We start from the raw sequence: 12875 nt of genomic DNA, 5'->3' as shown, positions 1-12875 counted from the left end.
CCTTTTTCGAGAACGTGATGTTTTACTGCCAAAAATTAATTATATGAGAAGGGATACTTAAAAATAAATCCCCCGGAGTACGTTCTATCATAGAGAAACAATAGCGTAAGTAGATATCCCATGGTATAGGGCGTTTATGTCGCAACTTTTTCTATTATCTCAAGCCGATAGTTCATGTGATTCTTCTCCGTGAAGCTGTGTGACACTGGTAGTCTCTCATATTGAGCCGTTTATACACTCTCATCACAACAAAACAGTAAAATTCGACAATAATCAACAGTAATTGGCTTGAGATAACAGTAAAAATTGCGACATAAACGCCCTATACCATGGGATATCTACTTAGGCTATTGTTTCTCTATGGTTCTATCTACTAAGATTCGTTAAGGGCCAAGTTACACAAAGTGTTTTTTCAGGCGTTTTCAGACGAGTCTGCATGGCAGAAAGATCTCCGATTGGCTGGTTATCAGCTGATTCCCGAACGCCAACCCAATCAGTCTATCGGATAACTTTCTGCACTGCCGACTCTCAGGAAACGCCTGAAAAAACGCTTCGTGTGTCTTTGCCCTTAAACTCAGTACTGTTTTTTCAATATATTGGATACAGAATAATGCATATGTTGTTCGTAAAGATTGTAAAGTATTGTTAGTATTGTTTTGTAAAGATTGAAATGAGTTCAATGCCACGGAATGTGTTAAGCGGGTTGCGTTACTGCTCCTTCAACACTACATAGCGTCCTATCAGCCTGCTAGCCTATCTGTGACTACTATGAGGACAACGTTATAATGACAGTGGAGATGGATAGAAGAACAGCGATTCTCTGCCTTGTAACTGCCTTCTATAGAAGATAGCTGATACCGGTATATATGATATTATATTAACTGTTCATTCCTACTTAAAATAATAAATTATTTTTTATTCGTCAACAATATACGAGTATATTTTTCTATGAGTATAAGATGAATTATCTCAATTGAGATTAATTCTGTTGATTGATTATATTCTTACATTTTTAAAAACGATATGGCAGTGTTTCGGAGCTATAGAAGGGTAATGCGTTATCTGCTTTGTCAAATGATAGACAAGAATAGCAACACCAATGTTAATCAAATAATTCCATTTAACTTGGACCTTTCTAGAGCTATGGGTATAGTAGATAAATTGTAACTATATTAAGTTATATATTGAGTTATATTATATAGTTGAGTTAAGTTACAACGATTGGCTTTTCAGGTACAGTAACATAAACTATACATTAAACCAATATTAAACTATACATCTTAAACCAATGTGACTCAACAAACTTTTGTAATTACTAAAGGTAGGCCTAGATCAACATAAAGGCAAAGATAATGATATTCCGATATGAGAATGACAGATTGTTTTGAAGTGCAAATCCCTCCAGTTGAAATTCAGATTGTTTTTACGGTCCTTTTTCAAAATTATTTCTTCAATATGTAAATCTTCTCTATTTGAATGACATTAATGTGAGATATCTGTTCTATTTTTGGTTTTGAAGCATCTAAATTTGAAAATCTACATTGTTAAAAACGATATGGCAGCGTTGCGGAGCTATAAAAGGGTTATGCGTTATCTGCTTTGTCAAATGATAGACAAGGATAGCACTATCTGCTTTGTTAAATAATAGACAAGGATACCAACACCAATGTTAATCAATTACTACCATTTGAATTGGACCATACTAAAGCTATATTTAAAGAAATTCAATTGTAATCATATTAAACTAAGTGATATATAAGTTTGTCAATTGGAGGATGAATTTTCAAGTTCTTCAAGTTTCAAAGTGGAAAATCTTAAGGCTTATTTGAAATTGATTTTCAGGTACAGTAACATAAACTTTACATCTTAAACCAATGTGACTTAACAAATTTTTGTGATTGCTAAAGGTAGACCAACACAAAGGCAAAGATAATGATATTCCAATATAAAAATGACAGATTGTTTCAAAGTGCAAATCAATGCAGTTCAAATTAAGATTGTTTTCACGATCCTATTTCATAATTATGTCTTTAATATGTGAATCTTCTCTATTTAAGTGATTATAATGTGAAATATCCGTTCTATTTTTGGTTTTGAAGCAACTCAATTTGAAAATCTACTTTTAAGGACTGTGAACATTCAAGGACTGCAAATTTTGTGAATTGGAGAACTACAAGACTTAACCCATTTCAGACTATGTGTAACCTTTTTGTGTAGTTCATAAGTTGATATTGTGGTAATTATCCATATTAAATAAAATGACTAAGAAATTGTCAAAAACCACAGATTTTATTGACCGGTTTCGGTTGTTACACCATTGTCAATCTCTGACCATTTCCAACTATCAATAAAATCTGTGGTTTTAGACAATTTCTTAGTCTTTTCATCTAATATGTGTAACCCTATCAGGAATTAGGAGAGAAATAGCACAATTTTATCTTATTGTTTCTCTCCCTATCATTTTGATGATGTCCTCACTATCACATTGTACTCATTGTATGAATGAATAAAGAATGAATTGACTGTACTTTCACTTATTGTGATGCTCACATGAGCTTTCAGCTTGTGCTTGAGTAGAAATATTCAAACGTCAAAGCCTTCGGCGGGATTCAAACCCACGACCAGCTAGCAGTAGCATACTAACAGGTGCAACGCTTTTGTCATCTCGACTATTAATACTAGACCACCCACTCACTATATTCTATATTATTATATTTGTATTTTTTGCTAACGACGTCGTTAAGTGGTAGAGTGGACATTACTGTCCAAACCTCGCCACGTCAACACATAAGAAAGTAATTCTATTAACTATTGAATTTTTACTTTCCTTGCCCTCTTATCATAGGTGAGGAAAATATTGATATCCAAAAAACATTAAGGTACCGGTACCTTACTTTCAAGTTCTCTATACGTTTCAAGGTACCCTGAGTCCAAAAACATGATTTTTTGTATTGTATTTGTATTTTTTGCCAACGACGTGGTTGAGTTGACACTACAGTTCAAACTTCGCAAAGTCAACAAATAAAAAATTCATTCTATTCTAATCTTTTCTGACCGGAAATTTAAATACAATAGGAGATGCATAGTGAGACGACATAGTGCATATCTGAAATATAGATCACATCTTTGGAAACAAACGTTCGCCAGGTATCCAGGTATGACTGTTTGAAACTACTTGTGGGTAATTTGGAGACCAATTGTGACCGGATATCGAACTTACAAGGTATCATGAAAAGCTCAGTGATTATCTGGAAAATAGATATTTTTCCTATTTTTTGGAAAAAACGTTCACCGTCTATGAGAATATAAAACTACTAGTACGTAATGTGGATACCTATTGTGACCGGATATTGTATATACAATACATCAAGAGATGCTGTACGACAGGTGCAGTGTAAATCTGAAATAAAGATCATTTACATCTTAAAGGTGCATTTTCGTTTGTGCGTGAATTTCCGCAGTCGAAGACGACAAGCATTGTTGACATTCATATTGTCTAAATTTCAAGTGTGCTAGAACAGCTGATCAAATAACTTTTCATTATTTGTGTTTATTGTTCAAGAATCAAACATTTCCAATAATATCAACATATTGTCATTTAAAAGTATAGAAAAGTATAAACTCAACCTCCCCCATTAAAACATGATTGAACATAATATTTTAGGTTATTTAGAGAAATTGAGATCTATCTAATCTGAGATTCTCACCCTTTCGTGGTCGACGACGGCATTTACGCACAAACGAAAACCCAGCTTTAGAAACAAAAGTTCGCCGGCTATGAGAGTTTGAAACAATTCTTACTGTTTTTGTAAGCAATGTGATAACCGTACTCACGTTTATCAATCGCAGCACTTCACGTTGATTGGCCGTGGTGATATGCGGTGACCTGACGACGTGACGACAGAACGACAACGTGACTTGGTGTGAGGTGACGTGAAGCAACCCGTCGACGTGCCTGTGGAAGACTGACTGACTCTGTGAAAGGGGCGAGCACACCGACCTGGCAATCAATGCTGTCCCCCCCTCTACCCTCTCACCGCCACCCCCTCAGCACCCGGCCCTCTCAATGATTCGAGTACTACGTCCGTTGCCATGACAACCACACACTGACTGAGAGGTGAGGCCGGTTTCCAACTGCATAACTGATACCCACAGATAATCACCCTCTCCCACCCTCACAATACTACCACCCTCCCCCCCCCAAACCACCTACTATTATTACTACAAGAGCACCCCCACCACCCTCACGATACCATCACCGGTTTCTTCGACTTTTGACGACGATGTTGTTTGTTACTCCTCTCCACTCAGCTTTCAAACTCCTGTTTTCCACCTGCTGCCAAATCGGCCAACTACTACTTTCTGCACCCCCTCCACCACTCTCAAACATCTCCCTTGATAACTACCCCCCAAAACCCCTTCAAAACAACTTGGAAATCGTGATAGCATTCATACAAATCTGTGTCCTTTCCAAGAGCCAAATTTAATGGAAGTCAAAGTGCAAACTTGTTTCCGATGTGGTTTACAATTCTGAGTGATTAATGTGGGAATTAGGTACAAGATTAGTTCGTGATAAGAGAATTAGCTAGAATTTGAAAAATTGAGGTCAAGGAAGATATGAGAATACGATAAAGAATAAGTAACCTTACTAAATTTGGGTGAGGAATAGAACAAGGTTACCTTATTTTTCCCCTCACTATCATTATCGGTAGAGAGTTAGTGGGAAGGATACTTCGAATATTCTTTCCGAAGAATGGACATTGATATGTCCAAAGCTCCGTCAATTTATGTAGATGCATAACAATATTATCCTTTTTATCTATAGTTATTACAAATTGCTTTTTTTCATATCATATACAGTTCAATAATTATTTTCTCAATTTATATTTTGTAAATTCATCTATAATTTTGCTGTATTGTAAGCTATTGTATATAAGTGTATAAGCCAGTATATATTGTAATCTACATAAATGAATTACTCAATCAATCAATCATTTTCATGATGTTCTTATCGTATGAATCAATAAAGTAGTATTAACAATTAAGATCAATTTTCATGACATTGGTGAGATGCTAGAATGTAGAATTATTTCTGAAGAGTCAAGGACCAAGATTAGTATTTAGATATCCTCATCCTTATTAAGGTATCCTATATACTAAATACTATCCTTGGGTGATGACTACTTCCAATCTATGAATAATTGGGAATCAGATCACAATTTGAACTCATAATTGTTACAAATCTATTCAATTATGTATTCAGAATCACATAACTTCCACAAAGTACCATAGTCTCAAGCCAAAAACGGTTCCAATTCTAATTTATACGACAAAGTTATAAGTTAATATTATCTAAGTTATATCCAAATGTAGATGAGTTAAGTCCAAATGTAGATGAATTTAGTCCAAATGACAGTTAAGTCCAAATGTAGCTATATTATGTGTTACTTTCACATTTTTGAATTACTCACTCCAGTTTACAATCCAAAACATTCAGAAACACAGCTTTTTTAATTTAAAAATACTTTTAGAATGGGTTAAATCAATCACAAACAATCAGAAAAGATGTTCAAGAAATTACTGTTCAGAAATATTGTAGATTCTTAAGTTCAGTGTAAGAGTATCATTCTGGTCAAGTGTTCATCGATATTCACGGAACTCCAATATACATGTACAATTAGTTCATTTGCAATTCACTTGCCATGAAATCTCTGGTTCCATTTCAATCACTGAATAATTATGTGGAATTTAATTGGAAGAGATAATTCACTCGCCATGAAAATTATTTGGTTCCGTGTACGCCCATACGAAATTCTGATTCCGAAATCTATTTGGAATAGATACGGTACGTCAGTCATGAGGAAAAAAACAGGTCGAAGATTTCTAGAGTAAAGGATCTCATATGAGTATAAATCGATGGAGATGTGAAGAGAGACGTTGCAAACATACATAGAGCTACATTTTATAAAATAGTCAACGATCTCATATGAGTATGAATCGATGAAGATGTGAGTAAATACGTTGCAAACATACATAGAGCTGAAAACACTTCACTTGAATGGGCTACTTTTACAAATTAATAAAACAATATTGAAACTTGAAGTACCAATAAACCAAGATTTATTTATTTCCCACATTTCAACTTGAAAATGACCTAAGTTATGGTCGAAACTAGTCGTTGTAATATTTTAAATAATAAAGGGTGCTTAAAGTTTCAATATTGTTTTATTAATACATAGAGCTTCATTCTATGAAATGTAGATGTAAACACATGCGTTGAAAACATACATAGAGCTACATTTGACAATAGAGAAAAGATAGCACAAAGATATATCTCATGGTAGAGGGCGTTTACGTTCCTATTTTCAATGTTAACTCAAGCTGATCCTATAGTGAGGTCCACTTTATAATGACAGTATTTGATCAACTTTGGTTTTGCTATCCTTGTCTATCATTCAACAAAGCCGGTGGTACTATCCTTTTCTATGTCCACAACGATGACAATTATGTTTTTGACAGTGTAGAAATATAATTAATTAATGCAGAGAATTGGCATCGCTACTCTTCTATCTTTATCCACTATCATTATAACGTGGACCCCACTATAGTAGTTGTTTTTGGTAAAGCTAAGTGACGCTGTCAGTCTCTCATACTGTGCCGTTTCAACTCTCTCACACCAACAAAACAGTAATAATAGACAGTAGTCGGCTTGACTTAACAATAAATTAGCTTGAAACTAGGAACATAAACTACCTATACCATGGAATGTCTTCTTATGCTATATATGATCTTGAATTATGTAGATGTAACGAGTTCGGTGCAAGTGAAGGTTGAAAATAATGTGTTGTATAAAGAGAATACCTAATTGAACACTGAGATATCAAAGATGATACGCGTCCACAATTCTCAAATTGATACGGAACGCCGAAGCTGAGAGGATGGTGAAGCTGCAGCATTTTCAAGAAAATTCGTCGTCGACGCCGCGAGATGCCTTATGAAATATTCAACGCAGAACAAAACTATGAATATTTTAATGTAAAGTGAAAGCAGTAGTCGACTTCTTAGCGAGTGCTTTGCGCTGTCGGCTCAGAAAAGATGTTCTGCTCAGCTGCTTGGACATCGCTCAGTCAGCTCACACCATGTCAACACTTTATTCATGACTTAACTTAGCAACATCACCAAATAAGCGCCTTGCTGCTCGGCATGATATACACCCACAACACGAGCTTTATTCTCTCTGAGAGGAGTCTTCTGTTACAGAGGCAGGGAGTGGACAAAATTTCCTCATTTAATGAGGAAACAGTTGTTGATAAGAGATCTACAACTTTGTAAAGTATGGAGAGAGGTTAAGTTGGAATGAGAAACAATTTTTAAATTATCGTCGGTATGATATACACTCACAACACGAGCTTTATTTACTCTGAAAAGAGTCTGTTAGAGTGGAAAGTGCGGAAACAGTTGATAAGAGATCTACAACTTTGTAAGGTCTAGAAAGAGGTTATGTTGTGATGAGAAACAATTATTTAATTATTGTCGGTATGATGTACACTCACAACATGAGCATTATTCACTATCAGGAGAATTTTTAGGGAACAATTAATAAGAGATCTACAACTTTGTAAAATATGGAAAGAGGTTAAGTTGGGATGAGAAACTATTATTAAATCACTGTTTAAGATGATAATAATTTGGTTATATGGAAGAAGATGTAGTGGTATTCTTCCATGAAATTATGAAATGAAAAGATACAAAAGATTTTTACAATATCACCATATTTATTCAAAACCACTTCAACATAAGGTGAGTACAGACTTAAGCGCCACGAACACACACATTTCGCTCTCCATCAGCTGTTACCATGCTTATTATTCAATTCAATTCAATAATTCTTTATTGAGATATTCAGCAAACAATTATTAATGATTAGAACAAATTTTTGATCTAGGCTAAACTACATGAATAGCTATAGTTGAATGACTAAATGGATAGACATACAATAGAATCCAATAATCAAAAAAAGTCTTGAAGGTCTTATTTTGCAAAACGTAAATTAAATAAGTAACATGATTGAAAAAAAATACAAACCTCCATTAGAAAAAATAAACATGTAATGAATAGCCTACACTATACCCAATCAAAATGCTCTGACCCAGCAATAAAGGTATAGTCCCACATGAGTCATAGACTTGTGTGTGGGACGAGTACCGTCATATACTAAGTAATTTGAAATTGAAAGTGTCCAATGAAAAATTCAAAAATGAAAAGAAAAAATAAAAAGTTTTGAGAAAAAGAAAAAAAATGAGCAAAGAACAGCGGCAATGAAAGGAGATAAATAAGAATCAAGGTAGGTACATAAAAGGCAAGTCATTTATATTTTAGTTTTGCAGATGGCAAAAATTTTTCCTGATTCCGAAGCTAGGGGACTTCTTGAAACGGTATGTCTGAGTTACTCTTTTATAAATTAAGAGTACAAAGGCTCCAGCAGATGTTCAGAGTTACAGGCACCAGTATCGTATAACCAATTACAAATAATTTTTTTGTAAGCAAGAATACCAACAGTGGGATCAACTATTTCTCTGTTTGGGGCTTTTCTTAATAGGATGTTGGAAACATAAAACGGGTTTGTGCGGTTTATTGTATCTTATTGTATTTACTTTATCTTACTGTTTCTGTACAAATACACGTAATAATAAGCTGATGAAAATTGAAATGCGCGTGTTCGTGGCGTATAAGTCTGTACGCACCTTTACAGGATCAGGTTTCATGGCAAAACCTGCTACATCATCAGCTGGTTTCCTCAGCTGAACCTTTTGATCTTATAAATCTCATGTGGCTATGATTATACTCTTATGTCATTAAATATATAAATTTCAATGAATTTTACTATCGAATTCATCATCTTCATCATCATGTTACAAAAGAGCTTTTCAGAAGCTTTTGTAGAAGTTCTACAACAGAACTTTCCAGGATGTCTGTAAATAAGATATCCATAGTCAGGCGGATCCCCAATATTCGGGACGAATAGGCACTAGCAGAAGAATCATAATCATCTCATTTATCTCTTTTCCGTATAGGGCGGCTTGTAATATAAATATAAAGGAATAAAAATCTCAGTACCCTTTTTTTTAAATATTTTATCACAACATGTTTCGGACATTTATGCCATTTTCAAGTGATATGAATTAAATAAATAAATACTACCATAAATAAATAGTCCCAGTTCATAAAAACATATGAATACACTAACATATGATCAAAATAAGAATCTTCCAGTAGTATTTATTTATTTAATTCATATCACTTGAAAATGGCATAAATGTCCGAAACATGTTGTGATAGAATATTTCAAAAAAAGGGTACTGAGATTTTTATATCTTTATATTCATAATCATCTCCATTATCATCGTATTCATCATCATCATCATCATCATCACAATCAACATCAACTTCTTCCTCTTCTTCATCATCATCATCATCTTCATTATCTTTATCATCATCATCACCTTCATCATAATCTCTATCATTATAATCATCACCATCATCATTTCCATTATCATCGTATTCATCATCATCGACTTCATCATCATCATCATCATTATCATCAACATCACTCCGGAATTGAAGGTAAAAGCAGTGGAATCGATAAATAGCGATGAATGAGATGATTGAGAACTATATGACGAAAATATTCATTTCCTTCCAACTCACCTGTTCACAGAATCAGCATTCGATTATTTCAAATCATTGTACAATAATGTATTCTGTGAATTACCTTAATGAGAGAATACATTTGAATTTGATGAGTCGAGTCGGTTATTCAGTGTGATTTTCGAGGGATTTTTCGAAAAGCTGCAACAATAGTATATTTCGCACCTAGAGCAGAAAATGAGATTTTTCCGGCTCGAAATCGGTTTTCAAGCCCGAATCCGTAGGCCGAGGACTAGAGAAGATTGAGAGCCGGAAAAACATTTTTGCCCGTGGTGCGAACGCTATTTTTCGCCACACACAAAAATAAACAATATATATAAAATAATAATAACTGTTTACTAAGCACTTCCGAAAGCAGAAGTGGAAGGTCATAGCTCTAGCAAATCTGAGGTAATCTGAATATCAGGAAATTGTCCAAGTATTTTCATTTTTTATTCTGTCTAAATACCTAAAAGATATGTTCAATTATGTGGGTGGTTGAGTTTATACGTTTTTATTCTTTCAAATGACAATAAGATGATATTATTATAAATGTTTTCATTATTGAATAATGAACACAAATGATGAAAAGTTTTTTGATCAGCTGTTTTTTGATCACCTTTCCTAGTTCCATGTTAGCGGCTGAAAAGGGTACTCTTTCCGGCCTAGGCCGGAAAGAAACCTGTTCTGACGTCAGACGAGAGTCGTCTGCAAACAATGTCTTTCAGATCTACGTAGGGACTGGAAAACAGCTGCTTTCTGTGCAGTGTGCCGAAAAGTAATATGAATTGAACGCAGAAACAAGCACTAGAGAGATATGAATTTCAAACCGAGTGGAAAATAGAGAAAGAGCCGTGTAACAATAAACCACGATTCAAAGGTCACTAAAGGCCACCGCGTTGTTCAATCTTGTTCCAAATTGAGCCAATCCATTACTGTAAATGGTTATATTTGGTTTTGTTGTCCTCTGGCAAGGGTATACAGAGAGCAGAGAGCGGAGGTTGGCATAACAAAAAAAAGCCGGGAGAGCAGAATGATGAACAGCGGACAGTTTGTAGGCATATACGCGTTGGGAGATGTGCAAACACCTCAGCTAATGGAAATTGGGTGACCAGTGAGTGTCATTGATCGGTATCACCCCCCCCCATCTCCCAGACCCAACCTAGTATACACCCTAAACCCTCCCCTCCCCCCGACGTTTACTCCTATCATACTGCGCCAGACATGCTCAAATTCCATACATTCAAGCCAAGCATAAGCCTGCCCACAAATAGGTCGACTGCAAATTTCTGCATCATCATGTTGTGCTGAAACACAGGCCCAAAACACACTTGTTTCATCAAGTTTCTACTGGCATCAAATTGAATATCAATTTTCTTTTTTGATAATAAAAAGAACGACTATCACATTTTTTTAATAGCAGAAGAGTGATTTAATAATACAGTAAGCAGCTCGTAATGGAGAACAACATTGAAGAATTCTATCAATTTTCATTATTACTTGTGTGAATCATTTCTCTATTGTAGAAGTAGAACTCATCCAATGAATAAACTAAATTTTGATAATATCAATGTGGAGTATCTTATAGTGATGAGGGGAGGGAATGAAAACAAACAGCCCTAATAAGAGCTGTGTCAACTTTCACTTTTTGTGTAGTTGAGAAGTTGATATTGTGGTAATTATTCATATTGAATGAAAAAGACTAAGAAATTGTCAAAAAAACCACTGATTTATTGATAATTAGAAAGACCGGTTTCGGTTATTACACCATTGTCAATCTCTGATAAACTGAGTGATCTAATGAGTTTATCAGAGATTGACAATGGTGTAATAACCGAAACCGGTCTTTCTAATTATCAAATAGATCAGTGGTTTTTTGACAATTTCTTAGTCTTGTTCATTCAATGTGTCAACTTTCATGAACAGGGAATCACCAAATAGGTCCTAAATATATTTAGGACCTAATAGAGAATGGGTTAAATGTGACCTTATTAAGGTAAGGTCCATATTATCATGGAAGTATTTGATTATCATTGGTGTTGCTATCCTTGTCTATCATTCGTCAAAGGAGATAGCGCTTTTCTTTTCTAACACTACAACGTTGCCAGATCATTTTTTTAACAATGTGGAAATATAGTTGATTGGCGAAAATCAACAATCTCAATCTTGAAAATTAATTATTATTCGATCATTGGAAATTATATTTACTTGGCGAATAGAATATAATTGATTACTTTAAACAAGAATAATGTCAATAATTATTGCATCATATATCTTGGTATCAGTCCGTCTCTAAGAAAGGTGCTTGCAAGGCAAAGAATCGTCAATGTTCTCTTATCTTTCTCCGCTGTCATTATAACATAGATCTTACTATAGTATGGAAGAGATAGAATAAGAACTCATTAGAACAGCTGTTTTCTAACAAGATTCTTGTTTCTTCAATGTTTAAAAAGTCACAATAGAACGATTCTTGAGATAGTACGAGATAGTAATAACATCACATCTGATTGACCGGTATCAGCTATCCTCTAGAAGGCAGTGGCAAGCAGAGAATCGACAACGCTGTTCTCCTATCTTTCTCTACTGCCATTATAACGTGGACCTCACTATAGTAAGGAAAAGGTTAAATAATACCTTATTCCTAACTGCTTCCTACAAAAATTCTTGTTTTCTCAATGTTCAAAGTCACAATAAAGCAATTTATAATGGCAGATACGAGATATTAATAAATAATAATGAATACTCTCCATTGCCAAGAATAAAACAATGGATAATAACGTATCTGATAATAATGGGAATTATAATCTGAAAAAGCAGAAGTAGTTCTAAAGTAAAGTGAATAATGACGTTTCTAAACTAATAATAATGGAAATAATAATCTGAAAAAAGTATAAGTAGTATTAAAGTTAAGTAGTATAACACAGTGACTGAAGTATTTGAAGTATTGCATGTAGTTTTGAAAACATGTTTTTCACCCCTCCTGCATCATTCTAGCTAAGTTAATCCTATTATATTGAGCGAGCAATTTCTGTATCTTTATATCTAGTTATTTATTCATACTTGTATCTGGTTATTCATGTTCAACGGATCTCGGAAACGGCTCTAACGATTTTCACAAAATTTGGAACAAAGTAGGTTCAAGATATGAAAATTCGATTGCACTAGGTCTCATCCTTGAGAAAACTCGC

At 34.4% G+C, this 12875-nt stretch overlaps 1 protein-coding gene across 1 annotated transcript in view; it reads right to left on the bottom strand.

The window, feature by feature from the left end:
* Positions 1–3950, bottom strand: part of LOC111049177 (Down syndrome cell adhesion molecule-like protein Dscam2) — a 390077-nt gene extending 386127 nt beyond the window's left edge. The window contains 1 exon segment of the mRNA XM_039422097.1: positions 3835–3950. The gene's annotated coding sequence lies outside the window, so the exon portion shown is untranslated.
* Between the last annotated feature and the right edge of the window lie 8925 nt (positions 3951–12875).

Source organism: Nilaparvata lugens, chromosome 2 (genome assembly GCF_014356525.2).
Source record: "Nilaparvata lugens isolate BPH chromosome 2, ASM1435652v1, whole genome shotgun sequence".
Classification (NCBI taxonomy): domain Eukaryota; kingdom Metazoa; phylum Arthropoda; class Insecta; order Hemiptera; family Delphacidae; genus Nilaparvata; species Nilaparvata lugens.
This window is presented reverse-complemented; position numbering and strand designations above follow the sequence as displayed.